This window comes from Equus asinus, chromosome 1, assembly GCF_041296235.1.
Source record: "Equus asinus isolate D_3611 breed Donkey chromosome 1, EquAss-T2T_v2, whole genome shotgun sequence".
NCBI classification, from domain to species: domain Eukaryota; kingdom Metazoa; phylum Chordata; class Mammalia; order Perissodactyla; family Equidae; genus Equus; species Equus asinus.
The window spans coordinates 49,471,967-49,490,537 of record NC_091790.1 but is presented as its reverse complement, the minus strand read 5'-3'; positions in this window follow the sequence as shown (position 1 = coordinate 49,490,537).

Below are 18,571 nucleotides of genomic sequence, written 5' to 3'. Positions count from 1 at the left end.
GACCTGGCAGAAGTAGAACTTCTGCTCTGGGTGTGCTGCATCGCCCTAGAGCTGCAAGGCACAAAGTGCTGCCTTCTTTCCAAAGGGGCAGATGAGTCCCAAAGCATTTTGCTTCCAGCTCTTTGGGAAGCTAAGAAACAAGTCGCTCTGCACAGTGCTCTTACAGCCTACTGGGAACATCTCTTACAAAGGCCTGTGAAACGAAGTTTCTTTGAAGGCCTGATCTGGCTGAAGTAGAACTTCTGCTCTGTGTGTGCTACATTGCCCTAGAGCTGCAAGACACAAAGTGCTGCATTCTTTCCAAAGGGTCAGAAGGAGCCCGAAGCATCTTGCTTCCAGCTCTTTGGGAAGCTAAGAAACAAGTCGCTCTGCAGAGTGCTCTTACAGCCTACTGGGAACATGTTTTACAAAGGCCTGTGAAATGCAGTTTCTTTGCAGGTGTGATCTCCCTGAAGTAGAACTTCTGCTCTGCCATGTGCTACATTGCCCTAGAGGTGCAAGGCACCAAGTGCTGCCTTGTTTCCAAAGGGGGAGTCTGGACCAACAGCGTTTTGTTTCCAGCTCTTTGGGAAGCTAAGAGAAAACACGCTCTGCACAGTGCTCTTACAGCCTACCGGGAACATCTCTTACAAAGGCCTGTGAAACGCAGTTTCTTTGCAGGCCTGACCTGGCAGAAGTAGAACTTCTGCTCTGGGTGTGCTGCATCGCCCTAGAGCTGCAAGGCACAAAGTGCTGCCTTCTTTCCAAAGGGTGAGAAGGGCCCCAAAGCATCTTGCTTCCAGCTCTGTGGGAAGCTAAGAAACAACTCGCTCTGCACAGTGCTCTAACAGCCTACCGGGAACATCTCTTACAAAGGCCTGTGAAATGCAGTTTCTTTGCGGGCCTGATCTTTCTGAAGTAGAACTTCTGCTCTGGGTGTGCTACATTGCCCTAGAGCTGCAAGGCACAAAATGATGCCTTCTTTCCAAAGGGGCAGATGAGTCCCAAAGCATTTTGCTTCCAGCTCTTTGGGAAGCTAAGAAAGAACTCGCTCTGCACAGTGCTCTTACAGCCTACTGGGAACATCTTTTACAAAGGCCTGTGAAATGCAGTTTCTTTGCAGGCGTGATCTCCCTGAAGTAGAACTTCTGCTCTGCCATGTGCTACATTGCCCTAGAGGTGCAAGGCACCAAGTGCTGCCTTGTTTCCAAAAAGGGAGACTGGGCCAAAAGCGTTTTGTTTCCAGATCTTTGGGAAGCTAAGAGAAAACACGCTCTGCACAGTGCTCTTACAGCCTACCGGGAACATCTCTTACAAAGGCCTGTGAAACGCAGTTTCTTTGCAGGCCTGACCTGGCAGAAGTAGAACTTCTGCTCTGGGTGTGCTGCATCGCCCTAAAGCTGCAAGGCACAAAGTGCTGCCTTCTTTCCAAAGGGTGAGAAGGGCCCCAAAGCATCTTGCTTCCAGCTGTCTGGGAAGCTAAGAAACTAGTCGCTCTGCACAGTGCTCTTACAGCTTACCGGGAACATCTCCTACAAAGGCCTGTGCAACGAAGTTTCTTTGCAGGTCTGATCTAGCTGAAGTAGAACTTCCTCTCTGGGTGTGCTACATTGCCCTAGAGCTGCAAGGCACAAAGTGCTGCCTTCTTTCCAAAGGGTGAGAAGGGCCCCAAAGCATCTTGCTTCCGGCTCTTTGGGAATCTAAGAAACAACTCGCTCTGCACAGTGCTCTAACAGCCTACCGGGAACATCTCTTACAAAGGCCTGTGAAACGAAGTTTCTTTTCAGGCCTGACTTGGCAGAAGTAGAACATCTGCTCTGGGTGTGCTACATTGCCCTAGAGCTGAAAGGCACAAAGTGCTGCCTTCTTTACTTAACGGCAAATGGCCCCCAAAGCATCTTGCTTCCAGCTCTTTGAGAAGCTAAGAAAGAACTCGCTCTGCACAGTGCTCTAACAGCCTACCGTGAATATCTCTTACAAAGGCCTGTGAAACGCAGTTTCTTTGCAGGCCTGCTCTGGCTGAAGTAGAACATCTGCTCTGGGTGTGCTACATTGCCCTAGAGCTGCAAGGCACAAAGTGCTGCCTTCTTTCCTTAAGGGCAGATGGCCCCCAAAACATCTTGCTTCCAGCTCGTTGGGAAGCTAAGAAACAACTCGCTCTGCACAGTGCTCTAACAGCCTACAGGGAACATCTCTTACAAAGGCCTGTGAAACGCAGTTTGTTTGCAGGTCTGATCTGGCTGAAGTAGAACTTCTGCTCTGGGTGTGCTACATTGCCCTAGAGCTCCAAGGCACAATGTGCTGCCTTCTTTCCAAAGGGTGAGAAGGGCCCCAAAGCATCTTGCTTCCAGCTCTGTGGGAAGCTAAGAAACAACTCGCTCTGCACAGTGCTCTAACAGCCTACCGGGAACATCTCTTACAAAGGCCTGTGAAATGCAGTTTCTTTGCGGGCCTGATCTTTCTGAAGTAGAACTTCTGCTCTGGGTGTGCTACATTGCCCTAGAGCTGCAAGGCACAAAATGCTGCCTTCTTTCCAAAGGGGCAGATGAGTCCCAAAGCATTTTGCTTCCAGCTCTTTGGGAAGCTAAGAAAGAACTCGCTCTGCACAGTGCTCTTACAGCCTACTGGGAACATGTTTTACAAAGGCCTGTGAAATGCAGTTTCTTTGCAGGCGTGATCTCCCTGAAGTAGAACTTCTGCTCTGCCATTAGCTACATTGCCCTAGAGGTGCAAGGCACCAAGTGCTGCCTTGTTTCCAAAGAGGGAGACTGGACCAAAAGCGTTTTGTTTCCAGCTCTTTGGGAAGCTAAGAGAAAACACGCTCTGCACAGTGCTCTTACAGCCTACCGGGAACATCTCTTACAAAGGCCTGTGAAACGCAGTTTCTTTGCAGGCCTGACCTGGCAGAAGTAGAACTTCTGCTCTGGGTGTGCTGCATCGCCCTAGAGCTGCAAGGCACAAAGTGCTGCCTTCTTTCCAAAGGGTGAGAAGGGCCCCAAAGCATCTTGCTTCCAGCTGTCTGGGAAGCTAAGAAACTAGTCGCTCTGCACAGTGCTCTTACAGCTTACCGGGAACATCTCCTACAAAGGCCTGTGCAACGAAGTTTCTTTGCAGGTCTGATCTAGCTGAAGTAGAACTTCCTCTCTGGGTGTGCTACATTGCCCTAGAGCTGCAAGGCACAAAGTGCTGCCTTCTTTCCAAAGGGTGAGAAGGGCCCCAAAGCATCTTGCTTCCGGCTGTTTGGGAAGCTAAGAAACAACTCGCTCTGCACAGTGCTCTAACAGCCTACCGGGAACATCTCTTACAAAGGCCTGTGAAACGAAGTTTCTTTTCAGGCCTGACTTGGCAGAAGTAGAACATCTGCTCTGGGTGTGCTACATTGCCCTAGAGCTGAAAGGCACAAAGTGCTGCCTTCTTTACTTAACGGCAAATGGCCCCCAAAGCATCTTGCTTCCAGCTCTTTGGGAAGCTAAGAAAGAACTCGCTCTGCACAGTGCTCTAACAGCCTACCGTGAATATCTCTTACAAAGGCCTGTGAAACGCAGTTTCTTTGCAGGCCTGCTCTGGCTGAAGTAGAACATCTGCTCTGGGTGTGCTACATTGCCCTAGAGCTGCAAGGCACAAAGTGCTGCCTTCTTTCCTTAAGGGCAGATGGCCCCCAAAGCATCTTGCTTCCAGCTCGTTGGGAAGCTAAGAAACAACTCGCTCTGCACAGTGCTCTAACAGCCTACAGGGAACATCTCTTACAAAGGCCTGTGAAACGCAGTTTGTTTGCAGGTCTGATCTGGCTGAAGTAGAACTTCTGCTCTGGGTGTGCTATATTGCCCTAGAGCTCCAAGGCACAATGTGCTGCCTTCTTTCCACAGGGTGAGAAGGGCCCCAAAGCATCTTGCTTCCAGCTCTTTGGGAAGCTAAGAAACAACTCGCTCTGCACAGTGCTCTAACAGCCTACCGGGAACATCTCTTACAAAGGCCTGTGAAACGAAGTTTCTTTGCAGGCCTGATCTGGCTGAAGTAGAACTTCTGCTCTGTGTGTGCTACATTGCCCTAGAGCTGCAAGACACAAAGTGCTGCATTCTTTCCAAAGGGTCAGAAGGAGCCCGAAGCATCTTGCTTCCAGCTCTTTGGGAAGCTAAGAAACAAGTCGCTCTGCAGAGTGCTCTTACAGCCTACTGGGAACATGTTTTACAAAGGCCTGTGAAATGCAGTTTCTTTGCAGGCGTGATCTCCCTGAAGTAGAACTTCTGCTCTGCCATGTGCTACATTGCCCTAGAGGTGCAAGGCACCAAGTGCTGCCTTGTTTCCAAAGGGGGAGTCTGGACCAACAGCGTTTTGTTTCCAGCTCTTTGGGAAGCTAAGAGAAAACACGCTCTGCACAGTGCTCTTACAGCCTACCGGGAACATCTCTTACAAAGGCCTGTGAAACGCAGTTTCTTTGCAGGCCTGACCTGGCAGAAGTAGAACTTCTGCTCTGGGTGTGCTGCATCGCCCTAGAGCTGCAAGGCACAAAGTGCTGCCTTCTTTCCAAAGGGTGAGAAGGGCCCCAAAGCATCTTGCTTCCAGCTCGTTGCTAAGCTAAGAAACAACTCGCTCTGCACAGTGCTCTAACAGCCTACAGGGAACATCTCTTACAAAGGCCTGTGAAACGCAGTTTCTTTGCAGGTCTGAGCTGGCTGAAGTAGAACTTCTGCTCTGGGTGTACTACATTGCCCTAGAGCTGCAAGGCACAAAGTGCTGCCTTCTTTGCAAAGGGGCAGATGAGTCCCAAAGCATTTTGCTTCCAGCTCTTTGGGAAGCTAAGAAAGAACTCGCTCTGCACAGTGCTCTTACAGCCTACTGGGAACATGTTTTACAAAGGCCTGTGAAATGCAGTTTCTTTGCAGGCGTGATCTCCCTGAAGTAGAACTTCTGCTCTGCCATGTGCTACATTGCCCTAGAGGTGCAAGGCACCAAGTGCTGCCTTGTTTCCAAAGAGGGAGACTGGACCAAAAGCGTTTTGTTTCCAGATCTTTGGGAAGCTAAGAGAAAACACGCTCTGCACAGTGCTCTTACAGCCTACCGGGAACATCTCTTACAAAGGCCTGTGAAACGCAGTTTCTTTGCAGGCCTGACCTGGCAGAAGTAGAACTTCTGCTCTGGGTGTGCTGCATCGCCCTAGAGCTGCAAGGCACAAAGTGCTGCCTTCTTTCCAAAGGGTGAGAAGGGCCCCAAAGCATCTTGCTTCCAGCTGTCTGGGAAGCTAAGAAACTAGTCGCTCTGCACAGTGCTCTTACAGCTTACCGGGAACATCTCCTACAAAGGCCTGTGCAACGAAGTTTCTTTGCAGGTCTGATCTAGCTGAAGTAGAACTTCCTCTCTGGGTGTGCTACATTGCCCTAGAGCTGCAAGGCACAAAGTGCTGCCTTCTTTCCAAAGGGTGAGAAGGGCCCCAAAGCATCTTGCTTCCGGCTGTTTGGGAAGCTAAGAAACAACTCGCTCTGCACAGTGCTCTAACAGCCTACCGGGAACATCTCTTACAAAGGCCTGTGAAACGAAGTTTCTTTTCAGGCCTGACTTGGCAGAAGTAGAACATCTGCTCTGGGTGTGCTACATTGCCCTAGAGCTGAAAGGCACAAAGTGCTGCCTTCTTTACTTAACGGCAAATGGCCCCCAAAGCATCTTGCTTCCAGCTCTTTGGGAAGCTAAGAAAGAACTCGCTCTGCACAGTGCTCTAACAGCCTACCGTGAATATCTCTTACAAAGGCCTGTGAAACGCAGTTTCTTTGCAGGCCTGCTCTGGCTGAAGTAGAACATCTGCTCTGGGTGTGCTACATTGCCCTAGAGCTGCAAGGCACAAAGTGCTGCCTTCTTTCCTTAAGGGCAGATGGCCCCCAAAGCATCTTGCTTCCAGCTCGTTGGGAAGCTAAGAAACAACTCGCTCTGCACAGTGCTCTAACAGCCTACAGGGAACATCTCTTACAAAGGCCTGTGAAACGCAGTTTGTTTGCAGGTCTGATCTGGCTGAAGTAGAACTTCTGCTCTGGGTGTGCTACATTGCCCTAGAGCTCCAAGGCACAATGTGCTGCCTTCTTTCCACAGGGTGAGAAGGGCCCCAAAGCATCTTGCTTCCAGCTCTTTGGGAAGCTAAGAAACAACTCGCTCTGCACAGTGCTCTAACAGCCTACTGGGAACATCTCTTACAAAGGCCTGTGAAACGCAGTTTCTTTGCAGGCCTGACCTGGCAGAAGTAGAACTTCTGCTCTGGGTGTGCTGCATCGCCCTAGAGCTGCAAGGCACAAAGTGCTGCCTTCTTTCCAAAGGGTGAGAAGGGCCCCAAAACATCTTGCTTCCAGCTCGTTGCTAAGCTAAGAAACAACTCGCTCTGCACAGTGCTCTAACAGCCTACAGTGAACATCTCTTACAAAGGCCTGTGAAACGCAGTTTCTTTGCAGGTCTGAGCTGGCTGAAGTAGAACTTCTGCTCTGGGTGTACTACATTGCCCTAGAGCTGCAAGGCACAAAGTGCTGCCTTCTTTCCAAAGGGTGAGAAGGGCCCCAAAGCATCTTGCTTCCAGCTCTTTGGGAAGCTAAGAAACAACTCGCTCTGCACAGTGCTCTAACAGCCTACTGGGAACATCTCTTACAAAGGCCTGTGAAATGCAGTTTCTTTGCGGGCCTGATCTTTCTGAAGTAGAACTTCTGCTCTGGGTGTGCTACATTGCCCTAGAGCTGCAAGGCACAAAATGCTGCCTTCTTTCCAAAGGGGCAGATGAGTCCCAAAGCATTTTGCTTCCAGCTCTTTGGGAAGCTAAGAAAGAACTCGCTCTGCACAGTGCTCTTACAGCCTACTGGGAACATCTCTTACAAAGGCCTGTGAAACGCAGTTTCTTTGCAGGCCTGACCTGGCAGAAGTAGAACTTCTGCTCTGGGTGTGCTGCATCGCCCTAGAGCTGCAAGGCACAAAGTGCTGCCTTCTTTCCAAAGGGGCAGATGAGTCCCAAAGCATTTTGCTTCCAGCTCTTTGGGAAGCTAAGAAACAAGTCGCTCTGCACAGTGCTCTTACAGCCTACTGGGAACATCTCTTACAAAGGCCTGTGAAACGAAGTTTCTTTGAAGGCCTGATCTGGCTGAAGTAGAACTTCTGCTCTGTGTGTGCTACATTGCCCTAGAGCTGCAAGACACATAGTGCTGCATTCTTTCCAAAGGGTCAGAAGGAGCCCGAAGCATCTTGCTTCCAGCTCTTTGGGAAGCTAAGAAACAAGTCGCTCTGCAGAGTGCTCTTACAGCCTACTGGGAACATGTTTTACAAAGGCCTGTGAAATGCAGTTTCTTTGCAGGTGTGATCTCCCTGAAGTAGAACTTCTGCTCTGCCATGTGCTACATTGCCCTAGAGGTGCAAGGCACCAAGTGCTGCCTTGTTTCCAAAGGGGGAGTCTGGACCAACAGCGTTTTGTTTCCAGCTCTTTGGGAAGCTAAGAGAAAACACGCTCTGCACAGTGCTCTTACAGCCTACCGGGAACATCTCTTACAAAGGCCTGTGAAACGCAGTTTCTTTGCAGGCCTGACCTGGCAGAAGTAGAACTTCTGCTCTGGGTGTGCTGCATCGCCCTAGAGCTGCAAGGCACAAAGTGCTGCCTTCTTTCCAAAGGGTGAGAAGGGCCCCAAAGCATCTTGCTTCCAGCTCTGTGGGAAGCTAAGAAACAACTCGCTCTGCACAGTGCTCTAACAGCCTACCGGGAACATCTCTTACAAAGGCCTGTGAAATGCAGTTTCTTTGCGGGCCTGATCTTTCTGAAGTAGAACTTCTGCTCTGGGTGTGCTACATTGCCCTAGAGCTGCAAGGCACAAAATGATGCCTTCTTTCCAAAGGGGCAGATGAGTCCGAAAGCATTTTGCTTCCAGCTCTTTGGGAAGCTAAGAAAGAACTCGCTCTGCACAGTGCTCTTACAGCCTACTGGGAACATCTTTTACAAAGGCCTGTGAAATGCAGTTTCTTTGCAGGCGTGATCTCCCTGAAGTAGAACTTCTGCTCTGCCATGTGCTACATTGCCCTAGAGGTGCAAGGCACCAAGTGCTGCCTTGTTTCCAAAAAGGGAGACTGGGCCAAAAGCGTTTTGTTTCCAGATCTTTGGGAAGCTAAGAGAAAACACGCTCTGCACAGTGCTCTTACAGCCTACCGGGAACATCTCTTACAAAGGCCTGTGAAACGCAGTTTCTTTGCAGGCCTGACCTGGCAGAAGTAGAACTTCTGCTCTGGGTGTGCTGCATCGCCCTAAAGCTGCAAGGCACAAAGTGCTGCCTTCTTTCCAAAGGGTGAGAAGGGCCCCAAAGCATCTTGCTTCCAGCTGTCTGGGAAGCTAAGAAACTAGTCGCTCTGCACAGTGCTCTTACAGCTTACCGGGAACATCTCCTACAAAGGCCTGTGCAACGAAGTTTCTTTGCAGGTCTGATCTAGCTGAAGTAGAACTTCCTCTCTGGGTGTGCTACATTGCCCTAGAGCTGCAAGGCACAAAGTGCTGCCTTCTTTCCAAAGGGTGAGAAGGGCCCCAAAGCATCTTGCTTCCGGCTCTTTGGGAATCTAAGAAACAACTCGCTCTGCACAGTGCTCTAACAGCCTACCGGGAACATCTCTTACAAAGGCCTGTGAAACGAAGTTTATTTTCAGGCCTGACTTGGCAGAAGTAGAACATCTGCTCTGGGTGTGCTACATTGCCCTAGAGCTGAAAGGCACAAAGTGCTGCCTTCTTTACTTAACGGCAAATGGCCCCCAAAGCATCTTGCTTCCAGCTCTTTGAGAAGCTAAGAAAGAACTCGCTCTGCACAGTGCTCTAACAGCCTACCGTGAATATCTCTTACAAAGGCCTGTGAAACGCAGTTTCTTTGCAGGCCTGCTCTGGCTGAAGTAGAACATCTGCTCTGGGTGTGCTACATTGCCCTAGAGCTGCAAGGCACAAAGTGCTGCCTTCTTTCCTTAAGGGCAGATGGCCCCCAAAACATCTTGCTTCCAGCTCGTTGGGAAGCTAAGAAACAACTCGCTCTGCACAGTGCTCTAACAGCCTACAGGGAACATCTCTTACAAAGGCCTGTGAAACGCAGTTTGTTTGCAGGTCTGATCTGGCTGAAGTAGAACTTCTGCTCTGGGTGTGCTACATTGCCCTAGAGCTCCAAGGCACAATGTGCTGCCTTCTTTCCAAAGGGTGAGAAGGGCCCCAAAGCATCTTGCTTCCAGCTCTGTGGGAAGCTAAGAAACAACTCGCTCTGCACAGTGCTCTAACAGCCTACCGGGAACATCTCTTACAAAGGCCTGTGAAATGCAGTTTCTTTGCGGGCCTGATCTTTCTGAAGTAGAACTTCTGCTCTGGGTGTGCTACATTGCCCTAGAGCTGCAAGGCACAAAATGCTGCCTTCTTTCCAAAGGGGCAGATGAGTCCCAAAGCATTTTGCTTCCAGCTCTTTGGGAAGCTAAGAAAGAACTCGCTCTGCACAGTGCTCTTACAGCCTACTGGGAACATGTTTTACAAAGGCCTGTGAAATGCAGTTTCTTTGCAGGCGTGATCTCCCTGAAGTAGAACTTCTGCTCTGCCATTAGCTACATTGCCCTAGAGGTGCAAGGCACCAAGTGCTGCCTTGTTTCCAAAGAGGGAGACTGGACCAAAAGCGTTTTGTTTCCAGCTCTTTGGGAAGCTAAGAGAAAACACGCTCTGCACAGTGCTCTTACAGCCTACCGGGAACATCTCTTACAAAGGCCTGTGAAACGCAGTTTCTTTGCAGGCCTGACCTGGCAGAAGTAGAACTTCTGCTCTGGGTGTGCTGCATCGCCCTAGAGCTGCAAGGCACAAAGTGCTGCCTTCTTTCCAAAGGGTGAGAAGGGCCCCAAAGCATCTTGCTTCCGGCTCTTTGGGAAGCTAAGAAACAACTCGCTCTGCACAGTGCTCTAACAGCCTACAGGGAACATCTCTTACAAAGGCCTGTGAAACGCAGTTTGTTTGCAGGTCTGATCTGGCTGAAGTAGAACTTCTCCTCTGGGTGTGCTACATTGCCCTAGAGCTCCAAGGCACAATGTGCTGCCTTCTTTCCACAGGGTGAGAAGGGCACCAAAGCATCTTGCTTCCAGCTCTTTGGGAAGCTAAGAAACAACTCGCTCTGCACAGTGTTCTAACAGCCTACCGGGAACATCTCTTACAAAGGCCTGTGAAACGCAGTTTCTTTGCAGGCCTGACCTGGCAGAAGTAGAACTTCTGCTCTGGGTGTGCTGCATCGCCCTAGAGCTGCAAGGCACAAAGTGCTGCCTTCTTTCCAAAGGGTGAGAAGGGCCCCAAAGCATCTTGCTTCCAGCTCGTTGCTAAGCTAAGAAACAACTCGCTCTGCACAGTGCTCTAACAGCCTACAGGGAACATCTCTTACAAAGGCCTGTGAAACGCAGTTTGTTTGCAGGTCTGAGCTCCCTGAAGTAGAACTTCTGCTCTGGGTGTGCTACATTGCCCTAGAGCTGCAAGGCACAAAATGCTGCCTTCTTTCCAAAGGGGCAGATGAGTCCCAAAGCATTTTGCTTCCAGCTCTTTGGGAAGCTAAGAAAGAACTCGCTCTGCACAGTGCTCTTACAGCCTACTGGGAACGTGTTTTACAAAAGCCTGTGAAATGCAGTTTCTTTGCAGGTGTGATCTCCCTGAAGTAGAACTTCTGCTCTGCCATGAGCTACATTGCCCTAGAGGTGCAAGGCACCAAGTGCTGCCTTGTTTCCAAAGAGGGAGACTGGACCAAAAGCGTTTTGTTTCCAGCTCTTTGGGAAGCTAAGAGAAAACACGCTCTGCACAGTGCTCTTACAGCCTACCGGGAACATCTCTTACAAAGGCCTGTTAAACGCAGTTTCTTTGCAGGCCTGACCTGGCAGAAGTAGAACTTCTGCTCTGGGTGTGCTGCATCGCCCTACAGCTGCAAGGCACAAAGTGCTGCCTTCTTTCCAAAGGGGCAGATGATTCCCAAAGCATTTTGCTTCCAGCTCTTTGGGAAGCTAAGAAACAAGTCGCTCTGCACAGTGCTCTTACAGCCTACCGGGAACATCTCCTACAAAGGCCTGTGAAACGCAGTTTCTTTGCAGGTCCGATCTGGCTGAAGTAGAACTTCTGCTCTGTGTGTGCTACATTGCCCTAGAGCTGCAAGGCACAAAGTGCTGCATTCTTTCCAAAGGGTCAGAAGGAGCCCCAAGCATCTTGCTTCCAGCTCTTTGGGAAGCTAAGAAACAAGTCGCTCTGCACAGTGCTCTTACAGCCTACTGGGAAGATGTTTTACAAAGGCCTGTGAAATGCAGTTTCTTTGCAGGCGTGATCTAACTGAAGTAGAACTTCTGCTCTGCCATGTGCTACATTGCCCTAGAGGTGCAAGGCAACAAGTGCTGCCTTGTTTCCAAAGGGGGAGTCTGGACCAACAGCGTTTTGTTTCCAGCTCTTTGGGAAGCTAAGAGAAAACACGCTCTGCGCAGTGCTCTTACAGCCTACCGGGAACATCTATTACAAAGGCCTGGTTAATGCAGTTTCTTTGCGGGCCTGATCTGGCAGAAGTAGAGCTTCTGCTCTGGGTGTGCTACATTGCCCTAGAGCTGCAAGGCCCAAAGTGCTGCCTTCTTTCCTTAAGGGCAGATGGCCCCCAAAGCATCTTGCTTCCAGCTCTTTGGGAAGCTAAGAAACAACTCGCTCTGCACAGTGCTCTAACAGCCTACAGGGAACATCTCTTACAAAGGCCTGTGAAACGAAGTTTCTTTGCAGGCCTGCTCTGGCTGAAGTAGAACATCTGCTCTGGGTGTGCTACATTGCCCTAGAGCTGCAAGGCACAAAGTGCTGCCTTCTTTCCTTAAGGGCAGATGGCCCCCAAAGCATCTTGCTTCCAGCTCGTTGGGAAGCTAAGAAACAACTCGCTCTGCACAGTGCTCTAACAGCCTACAGGGAACATCTCTTACAAAGGCCTGTGAAACGCAGTTTGTTTGCAGGTCTGATCTTGCTGAAGTAGAACTTCTCCTCTGGGTGTGCTACATTGCCCTAGAGCTCCAAGGCACAATGTGCTGCCTTCTTTCCACAGGGTGAGAAGGGCACCAAAGCATCTTGCTTCCAGCTCTTTGGGAAGCTAAGAAACAACTCGCTCTGCACAGTGTTCTAACAGCCTACCGGGAACATCTCTTACAAAGGCCTGTGAAACGCAGTTTCTTTGCAGGCCTGACCTGGCAGAAGTAGAACTTCTGCTCTGGGTGTGCTGCATCGCCCTAGAGCTGCAAGGCCCAAAGTGCTGCCTTCTTTCCAAAGGGGCAGATGAGTCCCAAAGCATTTTGCTTCCAGCTCTTTGGGAAGCTAAGAAAGAACTCGCTCTGCACAGTGCTCTTACAGCCTACTGGGAACATGTTTTACAAAGGCCTGTGAAATGCAGTTTCTTTGCAGGCGTGATCTCCCTGAAGTAGAACTTCTGCTCTGCCATTAGCTACATTGCCCTAGAGGTGCAAGGCACCAAGTGCTGCCTTGTTTCCAAAGAGGGAGACTGGACCAAAAGCGTTTTGTTTCCAGCTCTTTGGGAAGCTAAGAGAAAACACGCTCTGCACAGTGCTCTTACAGCCTACCGGGAACATCTCTTACAAAGGCCTGTGAAACGCAGTTTCTTTGCAGGCCTGACCTGGCAGAAGTAGAACTTCTGCTCTGGGTGTGCTGCATCGCCCTAGAGGTGCAAGGCACAAAGTGCTGCCTTCTTTCCAAAGGGTGAGAAGGGCCCCAAAGCATCCTGCTTCCGGCTCTTTGGGAAGCTAAGAAACAACTCGCTCTGCACAGTGCTCTAACAGCCTACAGGGAACATCTCTTACAAAGGCCTGTGAAACGCAGTTTGTTTGCAGGTCTGATCTGGCTGAAGTAGAACTTCTCCTCTGGGTGTGCTACATTGCCCTAGAGCTCCAAGGCACAATGTGCTGCCTTCTTTCCACAGGGTGAGAAGGGCACCAAAGCATCTTGCTTCCAGCTCTTTGGGAAGCTACGAAACAACTCGCTCTGCACAGTGTTCTAACAGCCTACCGGGAACATCTCTTACAAAGGCCTGTGAAACGCAGTTTCTTTGCAGGCCTGACCTGGCAGAAGTAGAACTTCTGCTCTGGGTGTGCTGCATCGCCCTAGAGCTGCAAGGCACAAAGTGCTGCCTTCTTTCCAAAGGGTGAGAAGGGCCCCAAAGCATCTTGCTTCCAGCTCGTTGCTAAGCTAAGAAACAACTCGCTCTGCACAGTGCTCTAACAGCCTACAGGGAACATCTCTTACAAAGGCCTGTGAAACGCAGTTTGTTTGCAGGTCTGAGCTCCCTGAAGTAGAACTTCTGCTCTGGGTGTGCTACATTGCCCTAGAGCTGCAAGGCACAAAATGCTGCCTTCTTTCCAAAGGGGCAGATGAGTCCCAAAGCATTTTGCTTCCAGCTCTTTGGGAAGCTAAGAAAGAACTCGCTCTGCACAGTGCTCTTACAGCCTACTGGGAACATGTTTTACAAAAGCCTGTGAAATGCAGTTTCTTTGCAGGCGTGATCTCCCTGAAGTAGAACTTCTGCTCTGCCATGAGCTACATTGCCCTAGAGGTGCAAGGCACCAAGTGCTGCCTTGTTTCCAAAGAGGGAGACTGGACCAAAAGCGTTTTGTTTCCAGCTCTTTGGGAAGCTAAGAGAAAACACGCTCTGCACAGTGCTCTTACAGCCTACCGGGAACATCTCTTACAAAGGCCTGTTAAACGCAGTTTCTTTGCAGGCCTGACCTGGCAGAAGTAGAACTTCTGCTCTGGGTGTGCTGCATCGCCCTACAGCTGCAAGGCACAAAGTGCTGCCTTCTTTCCAAAGGGGCAGATGATTCCCAAAGCATTTTGCTTCCAGCTCTTTGGGAAGCTAAGAAACAAGTCGCTCTGCACAGTGCTCTTACAGCCTACCGGGAACATCTCCTACAAAGGCCTGTGAAACGAAGTTTCTTTGCAGGTCTGATCTGGCTGAAGTAGAACTTCTGCTCTGTGTGTGCTACATTGCCCTAGAGCTGCAAGGCACAAAGTGCTGCATTCTTTCCAAAGGGTCAGAAGGAGCCCCAAGCATCTTGCTTCCAGCTCTTTGGAAAGCTAAGAAACAAGTCGCTCTGCACAGTGCTCTTACAGCCTACTGGGAAGATGTTTTACAAAGGCCTGTGAAATGCAGTTTCTTTGCAGGTGTGATCTAACTGAAGTAGAACTTCTGCTCTGCCATGTGCTACATTGCCCTAGAGGTGCAAGGCAACAAGTGCTGCCTTGTTTCCAAAGGGGGAGTCTGGACCAACAGCGTTTTGTTTCCAGCTCTTTGGGAAGCTAAGAGAAAACACGCTCTGCGCAGTGCTCTTACAGCCTACCGGGAACATCTATTACAAAGGCCTGGTTAATGCAGTTTCTTTGCGGGCCTGATCTGGCAGAAGTAGAGCTTCTGCTCTGGGTGTGCTACATTGCCCTAGAGCTGCAAGGCCCAAAGTGCTGCCTTCTTTCCACAGGGTGAGAAGGGCACCAAAGCATCTTGCTTCCAGCTCTTTGGGAAGCTAAGAAACAACTCGCTCTGCACAGTGTTCTAACAGCCTACCGGGAACATCTCTTACAAAGGCCTGTGAAACGCAGTTTCTTTGCAGGCCTGACCTGGCAGAAGTAGAACTTCTGCTCTGGGTGTGCTGCATCGCCCTAGAGCTGCAAGGCCCAAAGTGCTGCCTTCTTTCCAAAGGGGCAGATGAGTCCCAAAGCATTTTGCTTCCAGCTCTTTGGGAAGCCTAGAAAGAACTCGCTCTGCACAGTGCTCTTACAGCCTACTGGGAACATGTTTTACAAAGGCCTGTGAAATGCAGTTTCTTAGCAGGCGTTATCTCCCTGAAGTAGAACTTCTGCTCTGCCATGTGCTACATTGCCCTAGAGGTGCAAGGCAACAAGTGCTGCCTTGTTTCCAAAGAGGGAGACTGGACCAAAAGCGTTTTGTTTCCAGCTCTTTGGGAAGCTAAGAGAAAACACGCTCTGCACAGTGCTCTTACAGCCTACCGGGAACATCTCTTACAAAGGCCTGTGAAACGCAGTTTCTTTGCAGGCCTGACCTGGCAGAAGTAGAACTTCTGCTCTGGGTGTGCTGCATCGCCCTAGAGCTGCAAGGCACAAAGTGCTGCCTTCTTTCCAAAGGGTGAGAAGGGCCCCAAAGCATCTTGCTTCCAGCTGTCTGGGAAGCTAAGAAACTAGTCGCTCTGCACAGTGCTCTTACAGCCTACCGGGAACATCTCCTACAAAGGCCTTTGCAACGAAGTTTCTTTGCAGGTCTGATCTAGCTGAAGTAGAACTTCCTCTCTGGGTGTGCTACATTGCCCTAGAGCTGCAAGGCACAAAGTGCTGCCTTCTTTCCAAAGGGTGAGAAGGGCCCCAAAGCATCTTGCTTCCAGCTCTTTGGGAAGCTAAGAAACAACTCGCTCTGCACAGTGCTCTAAGAGCCTACCGTGAATATCTCTTACAAAGGCCTGTGAAACGCAGTTTCTTTGCAGGCCTGCTCTGGCTGAAGTAGAACATCTGCTCTGGGTGTGCTACAGTACCCTAGAGCTGCAAGGCACAAAGTGCTGCCTTCTTTCCTTAAGGGCAGATGGCCCCCAAAGCATCTTGCTTCCAGCTCGTTGGGAAGCTAAGTAACAACTCGCTCTGCACAGTGCTCTAAGAGCCTACAGGGAACATCTCTTACAAAGGCCTGTGAAACGCAGTTTCTTTGCTGGTCTGATCTGGCTGAAGTAGAACTTCTGCTCTGGGTGTGCTACATTGCCCTAGAGCTGCAAGGCACAATGTGCTGCCTTCTTTCCACAGGGTGAGAAGGGCCCCAAAGCATCTTGCTTCCAGCTCTTTGGGAAGCTAAGAAACAACTCGCTCTGCACAGTGCTCTAACAGCCTACCGGGAACATCTCTTACAAAGGCCTGTGAAATGCTGTTTCTTTGCGGGCCTGATCTGGCTGAAGTAGAACTTCTGCTCTGGGTGTGCTACATTGCCCTAGAGCTGCAAGGCACAAAGTGCTGCCTTCTTTCCAAAGGGGCATATGAGTCCCAAAGTATTTTGCTTCCAGCTCTTTGGGAAGCTAAGAAAGAACTCGCTCTGCTCAGTGCTCTAACAGCCTACAGGGAACATCTCTTACAAAGTCCTGTGAAACGCAGTTTGTTTGCAGGTCTGATCTTGCTGAAGTAGAACTTCTGCTCTGGGTGTGCTACATTGCCCTAGAGCTCCAAGGCACAATGTGCTGCCTTCTTTCCACAGGGTGAGAAGGGCACCAAAGCATCTTGCTTCCAGCTCTTTGGGAAGCTAAGAAACAACTCGCTCTGCACAGTGCTCTAACAGCCTACCGGGAACATCTCTTACAAAGGCCTGTGAAACGCAGTTTCTTTGCAGGCCTGACCTGGCAGAAGTAAAACTTCTGCTCTGGGTGTGCTGCATCGCCCTAGAGCTGCAAGGCACAAAGTGCTGCCTTCTTTCCAAAGGGTGAGAAGGGCCCCAAAGCATCTTGCTTCCAGCTCGTTGCTAAGCTAAGAAACAACTCGCTCTGCACAGTGCTCTAACAGCCTACCGGGAACATCTCTTACAAAGGCCTGTGAAACGCAGTTTCTTTGCAGGTCTGAGCTGGCTGAAGTAGAACTTCTACTCTGGGTGTACTACATTGCCCTAGAGCTGCAAGGCACAAAGTGCTGCCTTCTTTCCAAAGGGTGAGAAGGGCCCCAAAGCATCTTGCTTCCAGCTCTTTGGGAAGCTAAGAAACAGCTCGCTCTGCACAGTGCTCTAACAGCCTACCGGGAACATCTCTTACAAAGGCCTGTGAAATGCAGTTTCTTCGTGGGCCTGATCTTTCTGAAGTAGAACTTCTGCTCTGGGTGTGCTACATTGCCCTAGAGCTGCAAGGCACAAAATGCTGCCTTCTTTCCAAAGGGGCAGATGAGTCCCAAAGCATTTTGCTTCCAGCTCTTTGGGAAGCTAAGAAAGAACTCGCTCTGCACAGTGCTCTTACAGCCTACTGGGAACATGTTTTACAAAGGCCTGTGAAATGCAGTTTCTTTGCAGGCGTGATCTCCCTGAAGTAGAACTTCTGCTCTGCCATGAGCTACATTGCCCTAGAGGTGCAAGGCACCAAGTGCTGCCTTGTTTCCAAAGAGGGAGACTGGACCAAAAGCGTTTTGTTTCCAGCTCTTTGGGAAGCTAAGAGAAAACAAGTTCTGCACAGTGCTCTTACAGCCTACCGGGAACATCTCTTACAAAGGCCTGTGAAACGCAGTTTCTTTGCAGGCCTGACCTGGCAGAAGTAGAACTTCTGCTCTGGGTGTGCTGCATCGCCCTAGAGCTGCAAGGCACAAAGTGCTGCCTTCTTTCCAAAGGGGCAGATGATTCCCAAAGCATTTTGCTTCCAGCTCTTTGGGAAGCTAAGAAACAAGTCGCTCTGCACAGTGCTCTTACAGCCTACCGGGAACATCTCCTACAAAGGCCTGTGAAACGAAGTTTCTTTGCAGGTCTGATCTGGCTGAAGTAGAACTTCTGCTCTGTGTGTGCTACATTGCCCTATAGCTGCAAGGCACAAAGTGCTGCATTCTTTCCAAAGGGTCAGAAGGAGCCCCAAGCATCTTGCTTCCAGCTCTTTGGGAAGCTAAGAAACAAGTCGCTCTGCACAGTGCTCTTACAGCCTACTGGGAAGATGTTTTACAAAGGCCTGTGAAATGCAGTTTCTTTGCAGGCGTGATCTCCCTGAAGTAGAACTTCTGCTCTGCCATGTGCTACATTGCCCTAGAGGTGCAAGGCAACAAGTGCTGCCTTGTTTCCAAAGGGGGAGTCTGGACCAACAGCGTTTTGTTTCCAGCTCTTTGGGAAGCTAAGAGAAAACACGCTCTGCACAGTGCTCTTACAGCCTACCGGGAACATCTATTACAAAGGCCTGTGAAACGCAGTTTCTTTTCAGGCCTGACCTGGCAGAAGTAGAACTTCTGCTCTGGGTGTGCTGCATCGCCCTAGAGCTGCAAGGCACAAAGTGCTGCCTTCTTTCCAAAGGGTGAGAAGGGCCCCAAAGCATCTTGTTCCAGCTCTTTGGGAAGCTAAGAAAGAACTCGCTCTGCACAGTGCTCTTACAGCCTACTGGGAACATGTTTTACAAAGGCCTGTGAAACGCAGTTTCTTTGCAGGCCTGCTCTGGCTGAAGTAGAACATCTGCTCTGGGTGTGCTACATTGCCCTAGAGCTGCAAGGCACAATGTGCTGCCTTCTTTCCAAAGGGTGAGAAGGGCCCCAAAGCATCTTGCTTCCAGCTCTTTGGGAAGCTAAGAAACAACTCGCTCTGCACAGTGCTCTAACAGCCTACAGGGAACATCTCTTACAAAGGCCTGTGAAACGCAGTTTCTTTGCAGGTCTGAGCTGGCTGAAGTAGAACTTCTACTCTGGGTGTACTACATTGCCCTAGAGCTGCAAGGCACAAAGTGCTGCCTTCTTTCCAAAGGGTGAGAAGGGCCCCAAAGCATCTTGCTTCCAGCTCTTTGGGAAGCTAAGAAACAACTCGCTCTGCACAGTGCTCTAACAGCCTACCGGGATCATCTCTTACAAACGCCTGTGAAATGCAGTTTCTTT